Here is a 16,628-nt window from a genome sequence, read left to right on the forward strand (position 1 = left end):
GATGGTTGAATATATACTTATGTTAAATGAATTGAGCCTAACATTATAGTGACTGAAACTTAGGCATGAGAAACAGAAACTGTGGACAGACAGAAAAAGCAGCCACTGGTCAAATTCTGCTGCCATATTCTTAACAAAAAATGGGCCCAAAATGTAATCCCTTCAAAAGATTTGGGCCTTTTCTACCCACTTCGTTTTTATTTCTTTTCCTTTACGCTCAACAAAATAATAATTATGTATTGATTCTAAATATATCACAAATAATTAATTAAACTTATAATCTAGAATAAATTTTACTTTGCTACATTTTATTTATAAACACAGATAGCCGTTGTGCAAATTAAAATTTATTTTATGCGTTTGAACACTTTAGCGCACTCTGCTATGTATACCAAGTAAATTTTCACCAACCTTTTCAATTTGTGAAAGAGAAGTTAACTAGCATTTGGTTTTCTATTATTAGCATCCGATTTCTGCCGCATTAGCTAAACTAAATGTCCAAATCAGAACTACCCAATTCAAATTTTCAGTCCAAAACATCTTTTACCATGCCCAAGTATCTCATATAGACAATATTAAAAAATCAAAATACCTATCCCTTATTTTGCCATATATATAAACTACTACTAAATATTCAAATATAAAAAATACTCCCTCCGTCCCAGCTTTTTGTATCCACTTTTAGTAGTGGATACAAAAAGCTGGGACGGAGGGAGTATATATTTAGCTTGTGGGGAGTATACAAAAACACAGCGTACACTCATGATTCTCAACAATGCTGCCTTAAATTGTTTGTTTGTGACATATTTGTAGACAAATATCCTGAGATTTCAGCTTTTCTTCTCCCAACATTCTATTGCAAGAAGGTAGACAACATAGTCTGCCTTTGCCACAAAGTTCAAATGCTTGTCAACCTCACAAATAAAAGCACTACTAACATCTCTTTCATTATTTACTTCCATTTTAACTCAAACATACAAATTTATTATCTCATACTAGTAGGTCCTTCCGTGTGGTGCCCAGGATACAATATATTTATTTATTTTTAAAATTTTAAATTATGTCAAAATGTCATTATTTACAAGTTAGATTTATTAGTAATAAAAAATTCTGTTAATTTAAATATTAGTATTTGATTTAAAACAGTGTTTCATAACAATAATATCAACTTAATAAGTATAATATTAAATTTAATGAGTATTATATAAAAATAAGTAATTCTACAGATTGTAAAGCAAATAATTTAAGTGTAAACACAAATTTTTGTATTTCAATTTGATAAAATACAAAACGCGTTACAAAGATAATTTGATAGATTTGAAGATAGATTTATGCGGGTTGCAATCTCTAGTTAATCCTCTGATTCTTTTCTTCTATTTGATTCTTGAACAAGTTCGAAGGTTCTTGAAATACTTGTTTTGATGACGCCAATCCAAAGGACTCAAGTCATGATTTTGAATTGAACGTTGAACTTGATTTGATTTGAGAACATTCTTAGAATTTGTAAGAATGCCTTGAAGCTTTGGGATTTGGTTGATTTGATTTGAGGAAGATCGTTCTTGGAATTTGTAAGAACGCCTTGATCACTTGAACTTGATTTCTTTGGATACTTGAAGATCACTTCAAAGATTTGCAGGAATACTTGAAGAGTTTGAAGGATACTTGAAGATTTGAACGCTCAAATACTTGAAGATTCGAAGGATACTTGAAGATTTGAATGCTCAAATACTTGAAGATTCGAAGGATACTTGAATATTGCCTTGAAGATCTTGAAGATTTGAAGGATACTTGATGAATACTTGAAGACTTGATAGAATTCTTTGAACTCCTCAATCTTCCACTTCAACTTGTGATACTAGAGAGAATTCTTTATGCTCTTCGATCTTCCGCTCCTTCAAGTTGTTTGTTATGAGCTCCCAACACCTCTATTTATAGATTTTAGAGATGGGCTTCGTGGGCTTTATGGGTTTTGGGCCTCCATGTATGGGCCTTAGGGCTTTAGGTGACCAATAAGCCCATTAATTCATTATATTAAATATTAATCATATATATCTATTTAATTAGGAATAAAATCCCATTTAATAAAATAGAAAATATAATTGAATATTTAATTCATGAATTTACACGTGGCACGATTTAATTCGACGACAATTTAATTGTCTACAAATTGCCCCATCGAGACTTGTTTATGGACGAAATGTCTTTGGTAATAGACGAGTCTCGAAATATATCTTGATAGTTTAAACTCTTATCGCGGAGTTCTTGATTTTGAATTTTGTAAATAGTTTATACTCGTATTTAGGAGTTCTTGAATTTCTTTTGAATTTATAAATAGTTTATACTCGTATTTAGGAGTTCTTCATTTGATTTTGAAATTTTAAATAGTTTATACTCGTATTTAGGAGTTTCTTGAATTTCTTGAACTTTGTAAATAGTTTATACTCGTATTTAGGAGTTCTTGAATTTCTTTGAATTTCGTAAATAGTTTATACTCGTATTTAGGAGTTCTTTATTTGATTTTGAAATTTTAAATAGTTTATACTCGTATTTAGGAGTTTCTTGAATTTCTTGAACTTTGTAAATAGTTTATACTCGTATTTAGGAGTTCTTGATTTTGAATTTTGTAATTTTAAATAGTTTATACTCGTATTTAGGAGTTCTTGAATTTCTTTGAATTTCGTAAATAGTTTATACTCGTATTTAGGAGTTCTTCATTTGATTTTGAAATTTTAAATAGTTTATACTCGTATTTAGGAGTTTCTTGAATTTCTTGAACTTTGTAAATAGTTTATACTCGTATTTAGGAGTTCTTGAATTTCTTTGAATTTCGTAAATAGTTTATACTCGTATTTAGGAGTTCTTTATTTGATTTTGAAATTTTAAATAGTTTATACTCGTATTTAGGAGTTTCTTGAATTTCTTGAACTTTGTAAATAGTTTATACTCGTATTTAGGAGTTCTTCATTTGATTTTGAAATTTTAAATAGTTTATACTCGTATTTAGGAGTTTTTCATTTGATTTTGAATTTTAAATAGTTTATACTCGTATTTAGGAGTGCTTGAATTTCTTTGAATTTTGTAAATAGTTTATACTCGTATTTAGGAGTTCTTCATTTGATTTTGAACACCATAATTTTGAGCTGAGAATGTGTTTCTTCACTTGATTTGATTTTGAGCTGAGAATGTACTTCTTCACTTGATTTGATTGGCCTAAACTGCAAATTGTTCGTATTTGATATTTCCATGGAGGTCGAGCCTTGTATTTTCTATTTCAAAGAATTGGAATTTAACAATTAAATAATTAATTGCTTAACCACATCTTTGAAATAAGAAATAAAATACTCTTAGTCACAATATCTGACACCATTTCTCGAGTTTTGTGATCTAATTTATGGGTAGCCTAATCGATCACAAGCCCAATTCACATCATTTACTTTAGGTCCAGCACATAACAATGCTAATCCATGTGTAAAGCAGTACCTCACTCAGCCATTTTGATAAAGGCAAACAAAACAAATTGGACCGTTCATCATCTTTTCAGAATTATAAAGTGGTCACAATACAATATACCAAATGTATTTTGGCTTGGAGCGTGTTGGGACCGCATACTGCTGCTTTTGGGCAAAGGTCCTCTATTGCATTAAATGTAGTACTTTTAAAGCTTTGGCAGCTTGTTTGAAGGGCTGTTCATAGCTGGAAGAACAGCTGGAACTCCACACGTTTCTTGTATGCTGGCAGCTAGGATTAGGTAGCTAGGATTTTTGGTGAGAAGTTTGCTTATAAATACAGACAATGTTGCCACTCTTCCTCATTCACCAATTCCCTTAGCAATAGCAAATACTCCTTTACTCAAAAACATGCAAAGTTGCAAACTTGCATTTGCTCAATTTTCTTGAAATCTTACAAAGCAGATGCAGAGAAAGCTATGTATACCTTCCTTCATGGCAGTTTTGGAACCCCTGGCCCTCGGATTCGAAGCTTGTTTTGCCCAGTCGAAGTTCTTGATCCCCCGTATCTACGTCTCAAGGCTCAAAGGCTTATCAAGAAGCTCGTCCTCAGCAGCATCAGTTCTTCTTTAACTTTCTGTACAGCTTCATAGAGTGGCTTTTGTTTCTTTTTCTTCAAATACTTTCCAGTGTAGTGAATGAAGCGTTCAACGGCGAGAGAAATGGCGACGATAACCGTGCACACGGCGGCGACCACCCACGTCGGAGTGAACTCCAAGCTGGTCCCTTCTCCTTCCCCGCCAGCCATTTTCCTTGAGTATTTCCGCAGAACCCCACTTCAAATTAAGACGCGGAAAGGCCAAAAAGAGGCAGAAAGCACAGAGATTTCTAGATGCATAAAAAAAATAGTGGTGTCAGTGGAAAAGAGAGATCGAGCTTTGGCAGTCAAGGGCGATGGAGAGGAGGGCGTTGATTTGTCGGTGGAAGGAGGAGAGCAGGGAGCTTCTCACTGCCGTTCGCCGGAGATTGAGGAGTCAGTGGCCTTGAACTTGGGGTGGTCCAGGCTGGAGAGCGCCAAGGAGGCTGTCGTTGCTGGGAATTTGAGGTTAGGGCACGACGGCGGCGAGGAGCCGCTGTCACCGCCAGAAATCGAGGGAGAAGAGTGTGGGCGATTTGGGGCCTAGGGTTTGCTGAGGCGGCTGAATTTGGGCGGCGACAGAGGGGATGTAACTGCGCAGCGGCGGCCCCAACAACCGGGACGCGACTTCGCCGGATTTCAGAGACTGAGAGAACGGCAGCGGGAGTGGCTCCTTCGGTGGGGCTGAGTTGGAAGGCAGCGGACCATGATCGGAAGGAGAAGTCGGCCTCATCCATGGCGATTCTTCACCAATTTTGGAATAACCGACAGCAGAGGGTTGTGCGGCGGCAACGCCAAAAGCCGAAGCGCAATCTCGCCGGATTCAGCGGCGACGATTCGCGATGATTTGAGGCACCGGCCTTACTGATTTTGAAGGAGGCGCCGCCGTTCGCCGGAGGTCCAGAGGGAGGTCCGTGATAGCGAGGTTTTAAGAGAGTGGAAGAGGGCGCTGAGACGAAGCGGCGATTCCCAGAGAGAGAGAGATGGTTTCAGGCTGATGGGCCTCTATTTTGAGAGAGAAATTTCTGAGTTGGGCCTTTTTCTTTGGAGAAAAGTAAAATTGGGCCTTTTTTTTTTATTCAACCAATTATCTAAACAGGTCCATTTATTGTCATTCAATAATTTAAATTCGCATTTTTTTTTTTTACTTTGATAATTGATATAAGTAAAGTCTCAATACGAATTTTTTTTTTTTGCAGTTGGCGGCAGCAAAAGCTTGATGATAGCGACCTTGAAACATTATACAATATTGGCGAATTAACCAACTTTATGGAAGATTTTGCCCCAAACGAGATGCTTTGAGTATTTGCAAAGTTCGGAGTCTATTGTCATCTTTCTTTCAATCTTGACATCTCTGTCAGCCCGACTAAAGACCATCCTAGAGAATTCATCCAAAAGTCTAGCAGCAGCCCATCTAAGACCTTATTTGAGTGATGTTTACTTTGCACTTCAGGTGGCTCAATTGGCTTTTAATCAGATTTCGGGTGCGCTCGGATCTGGGCCATTGTGAGTCTAACCTTTGAAGATTGCTGGTTACATCTTCTATTTGCGTGTATCTGAGCAGGCTCAACGCCAGATGACTCAATTCTTTGACAGGTCTTGGGTGCGCTCAGGCCTGGGATTGTTTGAATCTGGTTTGAGTGAGGTTGTTGTTATGTTTGGCATCTCACGAAGTTGGGAGAATTCTGCACAACGGCTCGAGAAGATTGAGTATTTTCTTCTTGATGCTTAAGCCAAGGAGAATGAAGCCATCGTCCGAATTGCTTTGATCAAGGAAGTGCTTGCTATGATAGAGAGGTGGAAGACAGAGATGACGTTGTCCTTCAAGCAAGATAGTGTCTCCTTTCATATTGTCCGAGGTGTAATCCCAGAATTCAAAAGAGATTTTGACAAACATAAAGTTGCACATGTTGATGAGGAAATGCTGCGGAATTTTGAAGACTTCAGAGTCACTTTTGATCTCTGCTCAGAGAACTTTGGAGGATCAAGACCCATTTACTTAGTATTGGTGCAAACCGCAGTTTCTATCATTTCTCTCTTGATGATTCTTATTTGGTTTGTGATGGATATTTTGACATCTTCTCCAAATGCTTGTGCTTCTTTTGATGGCTTGATTTTCTTCCCAATTTGAGACATATTCGGCTTCATATAATCAACTTAAATCATAACTTTGATGATATAAATTGAAAAGAGCCAAACACAATTCATGACTGAACCTAGAAATTATCTAAGCTGCCTACGTACCCTTTTGAAAGGGATCAAGTCAAAACGTAGTTCATAGGATCAACAGGTGTTTGAGATTGGGTGCCGTGCACAGTTTATACTCATGCGGGCCAGGAGTAACATGCAGTTTAGGCTCGTGCGTCAAGGAGCTGTCTTCATACGCTTCATTTTGTTGTTTTTCTTCATTTCTGGTTTCTCATCTGACTCATCTTTTCGGCTTTTCTGCTTTTCATTTTTTTTTTTGCTTTTCTGCTTTTCTATTTTTTTTTTTCTGTTTTTCTATTTTTTGGCTTTTTTTTTTTAAATAACTATACACATATATACATGCTTCAACTTCTACCACCCTTCAAGGATAGTAGTACTTCAAGAACTTTCCGTTGAGAGTGATAACAATTGGCCTCCTTGCAGCGAGGGCCATGTCTCCAATTTGAAAAGAGGGCGCTCGCACTGCTTTGTTGAAGGATCTTGAAGGAAGAGCTTGATAGTATTCCAATTTTTGCTGGACTTCTAGTCTCTCTTCATCCAGAGTTTCCAGTTCTTTGGGGCTTAAGTGCGAATTCTCTTCTCCAACGACCATTTTCTCGCAGGAGGTGATATGGTTTGCTGTGACATCGTCTTCATCTTTTCGGCGAGGATCTTTGCAATCAAAACACGTCATTATGCTTTCATTTCTCTGGCGTATGAAGGCTATATTTTCTGCAACGCTTGTTGTGATAACGCCACTTCTAACGAGACTTGCAATTTCACGACGCACTTGACTTTGAGTAGTATGAGGAAGAGGAACTGGATTACTAGCACTATTAGTAGTGTAGTAAGAGGAAGCCACACTTTCTCTATCTTCTTGATCTATGGCATCTCGTGTGAAGATGGTGGTCTTCATTTGAGCTTTCATTTTTTTCCCACATGACATAATCAAAGTGGTGTATCTTTTCATTCGAGGAGGGATCAAACTTCTCCATTTCTCTGTTATGTGCAGTTCATCACTCCCTTTTGTCTTGCTTCGTTTCCATGTTTTGCCTTTGCCAAGTCTTTTAAAGACAGATACTTGTTGAGCTTCTCTTCTACCCATCCTATTGAAAATAGAAACCCTTTGGGTTCTCCGATTGCTTGAAGATTCCAGGATTTGCTTGGTGCTAGCATAGTTAGCAGTGGCTCTCTTGATGGCAATTCGAATGGGGCTTTGCACTGTATATCCCAAACCTGCTTTGGAGTTTTGGCCTGCGTTACCAGTCTTTTCCAAATGAGACCTTGACATAGAGCTTTTTTGAGGATTGTATCCAGCATTCACGAGGAGTTTATATGCCTTCGGACCAAAGTGCTTTGAGAGTTCTTTGTCTAAGAGATCTCCATGTTCTGTGGCGCCACTTTGCTTTGGTCGGACAAAATCTTTGAGTGGCTGGGGAATGGGCTTTTTGGCATCAATCTTAGTCAAAGGGATGGTGAAACCTTCCATCTCTGGGCGAGATTCTTTCTCTTGTCGGGATCCTGACTCCTCCTGTGGTACATCCCTTTCCACCATTGTTGCTTTAGTTCTTCCCAAATAGAATTGAGCATCGGCGAAATGTGACTCTGCTTTTGTGAAAGGTTTGTGATCACCAACCACTTTTCTTATGGTGCCATTTTGATAGTATTTGAAGCATTGGTGCAATGTAGAAGGAATAACACCATTTTCATGAAGCCATGGTCGACCCAGAAGCATATTGTAGGACGTCTTGGCATCGATAACATGAAGCAATGCCGTCGAATCCATGTCCTGCATCAACAATCGCAACCTTATAGTTCCAAGAGCTCTTTGCCCTTCAAGGTTGAAACCTTGGATCATCAATCGACTGTTTGACAACTCATCTACTTGGATTCCCAATTGCTTCAAAGTCCTTAGTGGCAAAATATTGACTGCCGAGCCTCCATCGATGAGAATTCGATTGACCTTTTGCTCCTGTGTATAACAACTCACGAACAATGGCCTGTTATGAGGCTCAGATCCAAGCTGCAAGTCTTCATTGGAGAATGTGATTGCCAATGCATCATCGTCTTCATCCATATTTAGCTCAGGTTCTTCATCTACTTGATTGGATGTATCATACAGAGCTCCAATACCTTCTATTATGTCATTCAAGTCGGTGGAGACCATATTTACAGCAGTATCATCTTCTTCAAGAGATATTTTCCCTTCTCGAGCTAACCTCATGACCCTGTCTTTGAAGATGAAGCAATCATGTATGGGGTGCCCAACCAGACGATGGTATTTGCAGTAACTTGGATCGTCTGTCCTCCCTGCTTCATTTGGTCGCTTCATTTCTGGCAACTCGATAAGCTTTTCTTTGAGCAAGTCATCAAAAATTCCTGAAACATCAGAGTCTAAGAATGGATATTGTTTTTGTTGCATTTCTTTCAAGGTAGGTCTTCCTTGCCCCACGTCTCGGGAAGAGTTCTGATTGTCTCCTTGTCCAGCTTCTCTCTTTAAGAATTTCACCGAAGTTGCTTTAATCGCCATGGATTCTTTCTTTGGTGTTTCATCGGACGGTTTGCTTCCTTTCTTGAATTCTGGCTTGAATTTGCGAGGTTCTCGGATGGGTGGTTCTTCGATCCCGCTTGTCATCATGCTCAACTCCATATCATGAGCTCTTGTAGCAAGTTCTTCGAATGTTCTAGGCTGGATTCCTCGCAAGATGTATTGCAAGCCCCAATGCATCCCTTGAATACACATTTCGATGGCAGATGATTCAGACAATCGGTCCTTGCAGTTGAGACAAAGGTTTCTCCATCGGTTGATGTAGTCAATGACTGGCTCTTCTTTGAATTGACGCGAACTTGTGAGCTCCACCATGCTGACAGTTCTTCTAGTGCTATAGAAGCGGTTGAGGAACTCATGCTCCAGTTGTTCCCAACTATCAATTGAGTTTGATTCTAAGTCGGTGTACCAGTCAAAGGCATTACCTTTCAATGAGCGAACAAACTGCTTAGCTAGGTGATCTCCATAAGTACCAGCATTGTTGCACGTCTCAATGAAGTGAGCCACATGTTGTCTTGGATTTCCTTTGCCATCAAACTGTTGAAATTTTGGTGGTTGATAGCCAAGAGGCATCCTCATACTGTCAATTCGCCGAGTATATGGCTTGGAGTAAGTCAACGATGATTTGGAGCTTCCACCGGAGTTATTCTTCATTGTTGCTTCGATGAACTCTTTGAGTTTGTCGATGGGAATGAGGCCACCAGACGAGAAGAGAGTATCATTTCCTGAAGGCCTTTTTCCATCACTCTTTGGCTTGTCTTTGGAGATTTCTTCATCGTTATTCTCTCCATCTTCTTCGCTTTCTTCGTCTTCCTTATCGTTGTTGGCGTGGCTTGAATCTCCTTTTTCTCCTTTGAGCTTTGCAATCTGGGCATCTTGCTCTTGGATGTGCTTGGTTAGAGATTCAACCATCTTTGTCAAGTTCAAGAGTTGTTCCTCCATGGTGGAAGTGTTTGTCATCATGACACTTGCATGGAGTTGATAATTTTCAGTGGGGAATGTGAAGCTTCTCTCAAAGTTGTCATCTTCTTCATGGATAGATGGAAGATGAAAGATCGGCTTGGACACTCTTTGCAATGATTTCGATTTGCTTCGCGTGATCATACCAACGTTTGCCGAAGAACCTTTAGATGAAGCTTGAGCAGTTGCATTTGGTTGAGTAGACATAGTTCAAGATTTTTGGTGAAGAGTAGAGATGAGAGGTAGAGATGTCCCACCGGGCGTGCCAAAATTTGTAAACACAAATTTTTGTATTTCAATTTGATAAAATACAAAACGCGTTACAAAGATAATTTGATAGATTTGAAGATAGATTTATGCGGGTTGCAATCTCTAGTTAATCCTCTGATTCTTTTCTTCTATTTGATTCTTGAACAAGTTCGAAGGTTCTTGAAATACTTGTTTTGATGACGCCAATCCAAAGGACTCAAGTCATGATTTTGAATTGAACGTTGAACTTGATTTGATTTGAGAACATTCTTAGAATTTGTAAGAATGCCTTGAAGCTTTGGGATTTGGTTGATTTGATTTGAGGAAGATCGTTCTTGGAATTTGTAAGAACGCCTTGATCACTTGAACTTTATTTGTTTGGATACTTGAAGATCACTTCAAAGATTTGCAGGAATACTTGAAGAGTTTGAAGGATACTTGAAGATTTGAACGCTCAAATACTTGAAGATTCGAAGGATACTTGAAGATTTGAATGCTCAAATACTTGAAGATTCGAAGGATACTTGAATATTGCCTTGAAGATCTTGAAGATTTGAAGGATACTTGATGAATACTTGAAGACTTGATAGAATTCTTTGAACTCCTCAATCTTCCACTTCAACTTGTGATACTAGAGAGAATTCTTTATGCTCTTCGATCTTCCGCTCCTTCGAGTTGTTTGTTATGAGCTCCCAACACCTCTATTTATAGATTTTAGAGATGGGCTTCGTGGGCTTTATGGGTTTTGGGCCTCCATGTATGGGCCTTAGGGCTTTAGGTGACCAATAAGCCCATTAATTCATTATATTAAATATTAATCATATATATCTATTTAATTAGGAATAAAATCCCATTTAATAAAATAGAAAATATAATTGAATATTTAATTCATGAATTTACACGTGGCACGATTTAATTCGACGACAATTTAATTGTCTACATTAAGTCAACCTCATTTTGTGCAAATAACACTAAACCATCAATATAACAAAAATAATAGCCGTCATTTAATATAACAATTTTGGGCTCTTAATAATTTAGAATTGTATTATTATTAAAAGTTCAAATTTAAATAGCTCAAAATTAAATTAAAAAAATCAGAAACATGATATAAAAAGGGAAAATGTAACAACACATATGATTCGTACACATAATTAAATAAATCTATATAATTTTTTAAAATTCTAATTATAAGATATATACTAATTTTTTATTTACAAATTCATATTAAAATTAATACAAAATTCCTTTTCACTCAATTTCTCTCTAATATTGGATAATATTATCTTTGGGTAGCCACTACAAAAAAATCGTGAATTACCGACGGCGAAATGCCGTCGGTAACAAAAGATGGCCGCCGGTAAATAGTGTTACCGGCGGCAACTCGCCGTCGCTAAATGGTTCGTCGGCAACGCCATTACCGACGGCGATCGGCCGCCGCCGGCAATTAACGGCGGCGAAGCCGCCGGCATTTCCGCCGTTAAATACCACCGTTGAACGGCGGAGAGTTGCCGGAAAATTACCGACGGCGTTTGCCGTCGGTAATTAGCGGCGGCGAGATCACCGTCGGTAATTTCTACCGGACGGTGGTGGCGCACACGCCGGAGTTGTTCACGGTATTACCGAGGGCAAAATGCCGTCGGTAATTACCGACGGCATTACCGACGGCATTTGCCCTCGGTAATATTTTTTAATTTATTTTTTTTATTTTATTTTATTTATTTATTTATTTTATTTATTTATTTATTTTATTGTATATCCACAATTTATTTCGGTATTTATACAGTATTGCATAATTTAGACGAACTTCCCAGTCGGTCACCCATCTTAGTTGTGCTCTAAGTCAAGCACGCTTAACCTTGAAGTTCTTTTCGAATGGTCACCAGTACAGAACACTCGTATTATTGATATATATATAGTATCTATTAATTCATTTAAAGTCTACTTCAATATACAATATCATATATATTCATAACCTTAGAATATGTCGAGATGATATACAAAAAATGTTGTTAATTACGGATTGGGCTCGTTTCCGTTCTTATTTTTATGTCGGAAAAATATTTATTAATTAATTTATTATTAATTTTTGATTTTTTTTTTTATCAATCTAGTTTATACACCATTCATAACCTTAGTGTTGATTGATGAGTGAATCACTAATCAAATTAACATTCTTAAATTATAATTATAAGTTACTTACTAAGAATCTTGAATTCTTAGTAATAATATTAGATTAGTGATGATTGATGAGTGAATCACTAATCAAATTAACATTCTTAAGTTATAATTATAAGATTCTTACTAAGAATCTTGAATTCTTAGTAATAATCTTGGATTAGTGATGATTGAGGCTAATTCACTAATCAAATTAACATTCTTAAGTTATAATTATAAGATTCTTACTCAGAATCTTGAATTCTTAGTAATAATCTTGGATTAGTGATGATTGATGAGTGAATCACTAATCAAATTAGCATTCTTAAGTTATAATTATAAGATTCTTACTAAGAATCTTGAATTCTTAGTAATAATCTTGGATTAGTGATGATTGATGAGTGAATCACTAATCAAATTAACATTCTTAAGTTATAATTATAAGATTCTTACTAAGAATCTTGAATTCTTAGTAATAATCTTGGATTAGTGATGATTGATGAGTGCATCACTAATCAAATTAACATTCTTAAGTTATAATTATAAGATTCTTACTAAGAATCTTGAATTCTTCGTAATAATCTTGGATTAGTGATGATTGATGAGTGCATCACTAATCAAATTAACATTCTTAAGTTATAATTATAAGATTCTTACTAAGAATCTTGAATTCTTAGTAATAATCTTGGATTAGTGATGATTGATGAGTGAATCACTAATCAAATTAGCATTCTTAAGTTATAATTATAAGATTCTTACTAAGAATCTTGAATTCTTAGTAATAATCTTGGATTAGTGATGATTGATGAGTGAATCACTAATCAAATTAACATTCTTAAGTTATAATTATAAGATTCTTACTAAGAATCTTGAATTCTTAGTAATAATCTTGGATTAGTGATGATTGATGAGTGCATCACTAATCAAATTAACATTCTTAAGTTATAATTATAAGATTCTTACTAAGAATCTTGAATTCTTAGTAATAATCTTGGATTAGTGATGATTGATGAGTGCATCACTAATCAAATTAACATTCTTAAGTTATAATTATAAGATTCTTACTAAGAATCTTGAATTATTAGTAATAATCTTGGATTAGTGATGATTGATGAGTGAATCACTAATCAAATTAACATTCTTAAGTTATAATTATAAGATTCTTACTAAGAATCTTGAATTCTTAGTAATAATCTTGGATTAGTGATGATTGATGAGTGAATCACTAATCAAATTAACATTCTTAAGTTATAATTATAAGATTCTTATTAAGAATCTTAAATTTTTAGTAATAATCTTGGATTAGTGATGATTGATAATTCTTAGTAATAATCTTGGATTAGTGATGATTGATGAGTGAATCACTAATCAAATTAACATTCTTAAGTTATAATTATAAGATTCTTATTAAGAATCTTAAATTTTTAGTAATAATCTTGGATTAGTGATGATTGATGAGTGAATCACTAATCAAATTAACATTCTTAAGTTATAATTATAAGTTTCTTACTAAGAATCTTGAATTCAAAGTAATAATCTTAGATTAGTAATAATCAATGTTTAAATTCACTTGTATTTCAATATATATTTGATTTTAATGTTTTTGTATTTTTATCTTTGATCAATTTATTAGATGATAAATGAAAAAAAAAATGAAAAAAAAAATAATAAAAAAAATAAAAAAAAATTAAAAAAAAATTTAAAAAAAATAAAATAAATTACCGACGGCATTTGCCCTCGGTAATTAACATTTGCCGTCGGTAATTAGCGGCGGAAAAATGCCGTCGGTAATTTTGGCCGGACGGTGGTGGTGCTATCGCCGGATGTCACCGGCGGTGGTGATTAGCGGCGGCCGGTTGCCGCCGGTAAATACCGACGGCAATTGCCGTCGGTAATAAACAATATATATTTATATTAATATATATTTAAATTAGCGGCGGTGTAACCGCCGCTAATTAGCGGCGGCCCGTTTGCCGTCGGTAATGCGCCGGTAATAGTCAAAAGGCGGGTCGCTTTTTTTGCCGCCGCCGTGCCGTCGGTAATTGCCGGCGGCGGCGCCGCCGTCGGTAATTTTGGCCGCTATTTTCGCGTTTTTTTGTAGTGAGCGGTGTGAAAATATTTTCCAATATTTTCTCATTTTTGATCTATAGTAAACATATGATAAAAAATAAGAAAATTAAAAATAATATTTTCTCATCTTTTCTTATCCATCAATTTCGAGCAAAATTTTTACAACCAAAACAAACACACCCTAAATGTCTCGACTTCATATCAAGTTAAGTTCGTTATGCTTGATTTTTCAAGCCTTGCATGTGTATGATCATTTGTAGATTATTCCACAAGAGTTGAATTAGTATGTGCGGACTTCATGCAGCGGCTGTAGATTTCCTTAGCATGAAGTATAACATACAAATTTCTTTTCCACATTGTAAATTTATTGTATTTTTTTAATAACTTTTTGAATTTTTATTATTTTTAAAGTATAAAAACTACAAAAACATTTATTAAATTAAAAAAATTGTTACAAAATTACAAAAAAATTACAATGTGAAAAAAACAATAAAAGTAACTAAATTATTTTTAAATTTGAACCAAATCTTTTAACTAAATTAATTTTTTAGAGTATTTAACCTTTTTTGTCCGGACAAATTTTGTCCAAATTAATAGCACTAGTCTATTTCTTATCTATTTTTTCAGTGAATATTAATTAATTACCATGCCCTTAATACAGTATATTTTACTTGCTTTTCACTGCAAACATCACTGTATACTATCTGCACTTGTGTTGTTCATTAAATTCAAATAAGAAATAAACTAACAAATAAGTATCTATTTGTTTTATTTTTTGCATGCTAATTCCAACTCGATCCAAAGTCGTGCACACGCATGCATGATCTGGTTGATCAACTTATGAATATTTATTATACAGTCATGTGGTCTCATAATTATAAGATGGCCCTCTAAATTATATAAGAAAAACGCATTTATTTATAATAGTGTCCCCTCTACTTAAAAGCAAACCTAAGCCTTTTGCAGCTTTTCATGGAAATTCTGTCTGAGTTGATCCATTTCTCTATGATTTAATTATAATCATATGCATGTTTTTCTATGTATTTGCTTATAGATTTTTTAAAGTCAAGTGGGATATGTCAAAGAGTTAATATATAAAAATGTCCACTTTTATATTGTAAAATTAAAATCTAATTTATAAAATAAAAATATTAAAAAATATCAATTTTTAAATAAAAATATAAAATTATCCCTAACATTAAAATATAAAAATTTAGCCACTCATCCCAAAATAAAAAGAAAATAAAAAATTACTGCCCCCTACCCTACTCCACACCCCCCGACCACCCAACCTTAAGTCAAAAAAAAAAATGTTACTCCCCCTGCCCCTGCCCCCGACCACCCACCCCCACCCCCACCCCCACCCTCAAGCCATTTTTTTTTACTTCTCCACCCCCCGACCACCCACCTCCAAGCCTAAAAAAAAAAATTACTCCCCGTCCGAGCCCCCCTACCCCGGGGACCACCCACCCCCAAGCCAAACTTTTTTTTCTCCCCCTGCCACCGACTACTCACTCCTATGAAATTATTAATGGTTTTAAATTCACAACTAGATTTATGAATTTATAATTTAATGTTTTTTAATTGACAACCAGATCTATGAATTCAAGACTTAATGTTCTTAAATTCACAACCAGATCTATGAATTCACAACCAAAATACCTTCTAGTTTTAGTTGTGAATTCAAACTTTAAAAACTCAAATTCACAACTACTTGAATTCACAACCAAAATAAATTCTGATTGTGAATTCGACTAGTTGTGAATTCACGACCAAAAAATTCTGGTTGTGAATTCAAAACCAAAAAAAATTGACTGTGAATTCGACTGATTGTGAAATGCGCGAATTTTTAAAGGGGTGATGTTTAAAGAGTAAAATGGTAACAATGGCCATTTTTTTTTTAATGGTCAATTTTTAATTTTATTAAAACAAATAAGCTATTTTTAAAATCCACGAGTATATATAACAAGAATTTTCACAGTGATACGATATATTAATATGTATACATTTTATGAAATATACATTAATTTATCGTGCTTCTTGGACACGGGGGCAAGCTTAATTTAAGCATATTTGTAGATGATCGTTACGATGCATAAAACTAGTAGTACTAAACTACGATGTGCATGTATTATATGGATGTGTGCCGGCATACATCAATAATAAATTAAAAAACAAAAAGTTGTAATTGAACACCTAACCAAAATAAAGTATTATTGTCTCAAAGAAATTATATATCAAACTGAATTGAGTGGATTTTGAAAATAGCCACTTTTATGTAGTAAAAATAAATTTTACCCACTAATATAAAAACTTAAAAAAATATCCACATTTATCAATTTTACCCTTGCATATAAATTTTTTACAAATACCC

The 16,628-nt window shown here is 35.3% G+C and overlaps 1 long non-coding RNA gene across 1 annotated transcript; it reads left to right on the plus strand.

Moving 5' to 3' along the window:
* Positions 1-3,389: 3,389 nt before the first annotated feature.
* On the plus strand, positions 3,390-6,538 carry LOC130993634 (uncharacterized). Its single transcript, XR_009091727.1, has 2 exons — positions 3,390-5,182; positions 5,283-6,538. It is a non-coding gene; the product is annotated as an uncharacterized LOC130993634 (long non-coding RNA).
* The last annotated feature ends 10,090 nt before the right edge of the window (positions 6,539-16,628 follow it).

Source organism: Salvia miltiorrhiza, chromosome 7 (genome assembly GCF_028751815.1).
Source record: "Salvia miltiorrhiza cultivar Shanhuang (shh) chromosome 7, IMPLAD_Smil_shh, whole genome shotgun sequence".
In the NCBI taxonomy this organism is placed as follows: Eukaryota; Viridiplantae; Streptophyta; class Magnoliopsida; order Lamiales; family Lamiaceae; genus Salvia; species Salvia miltiorrhiza.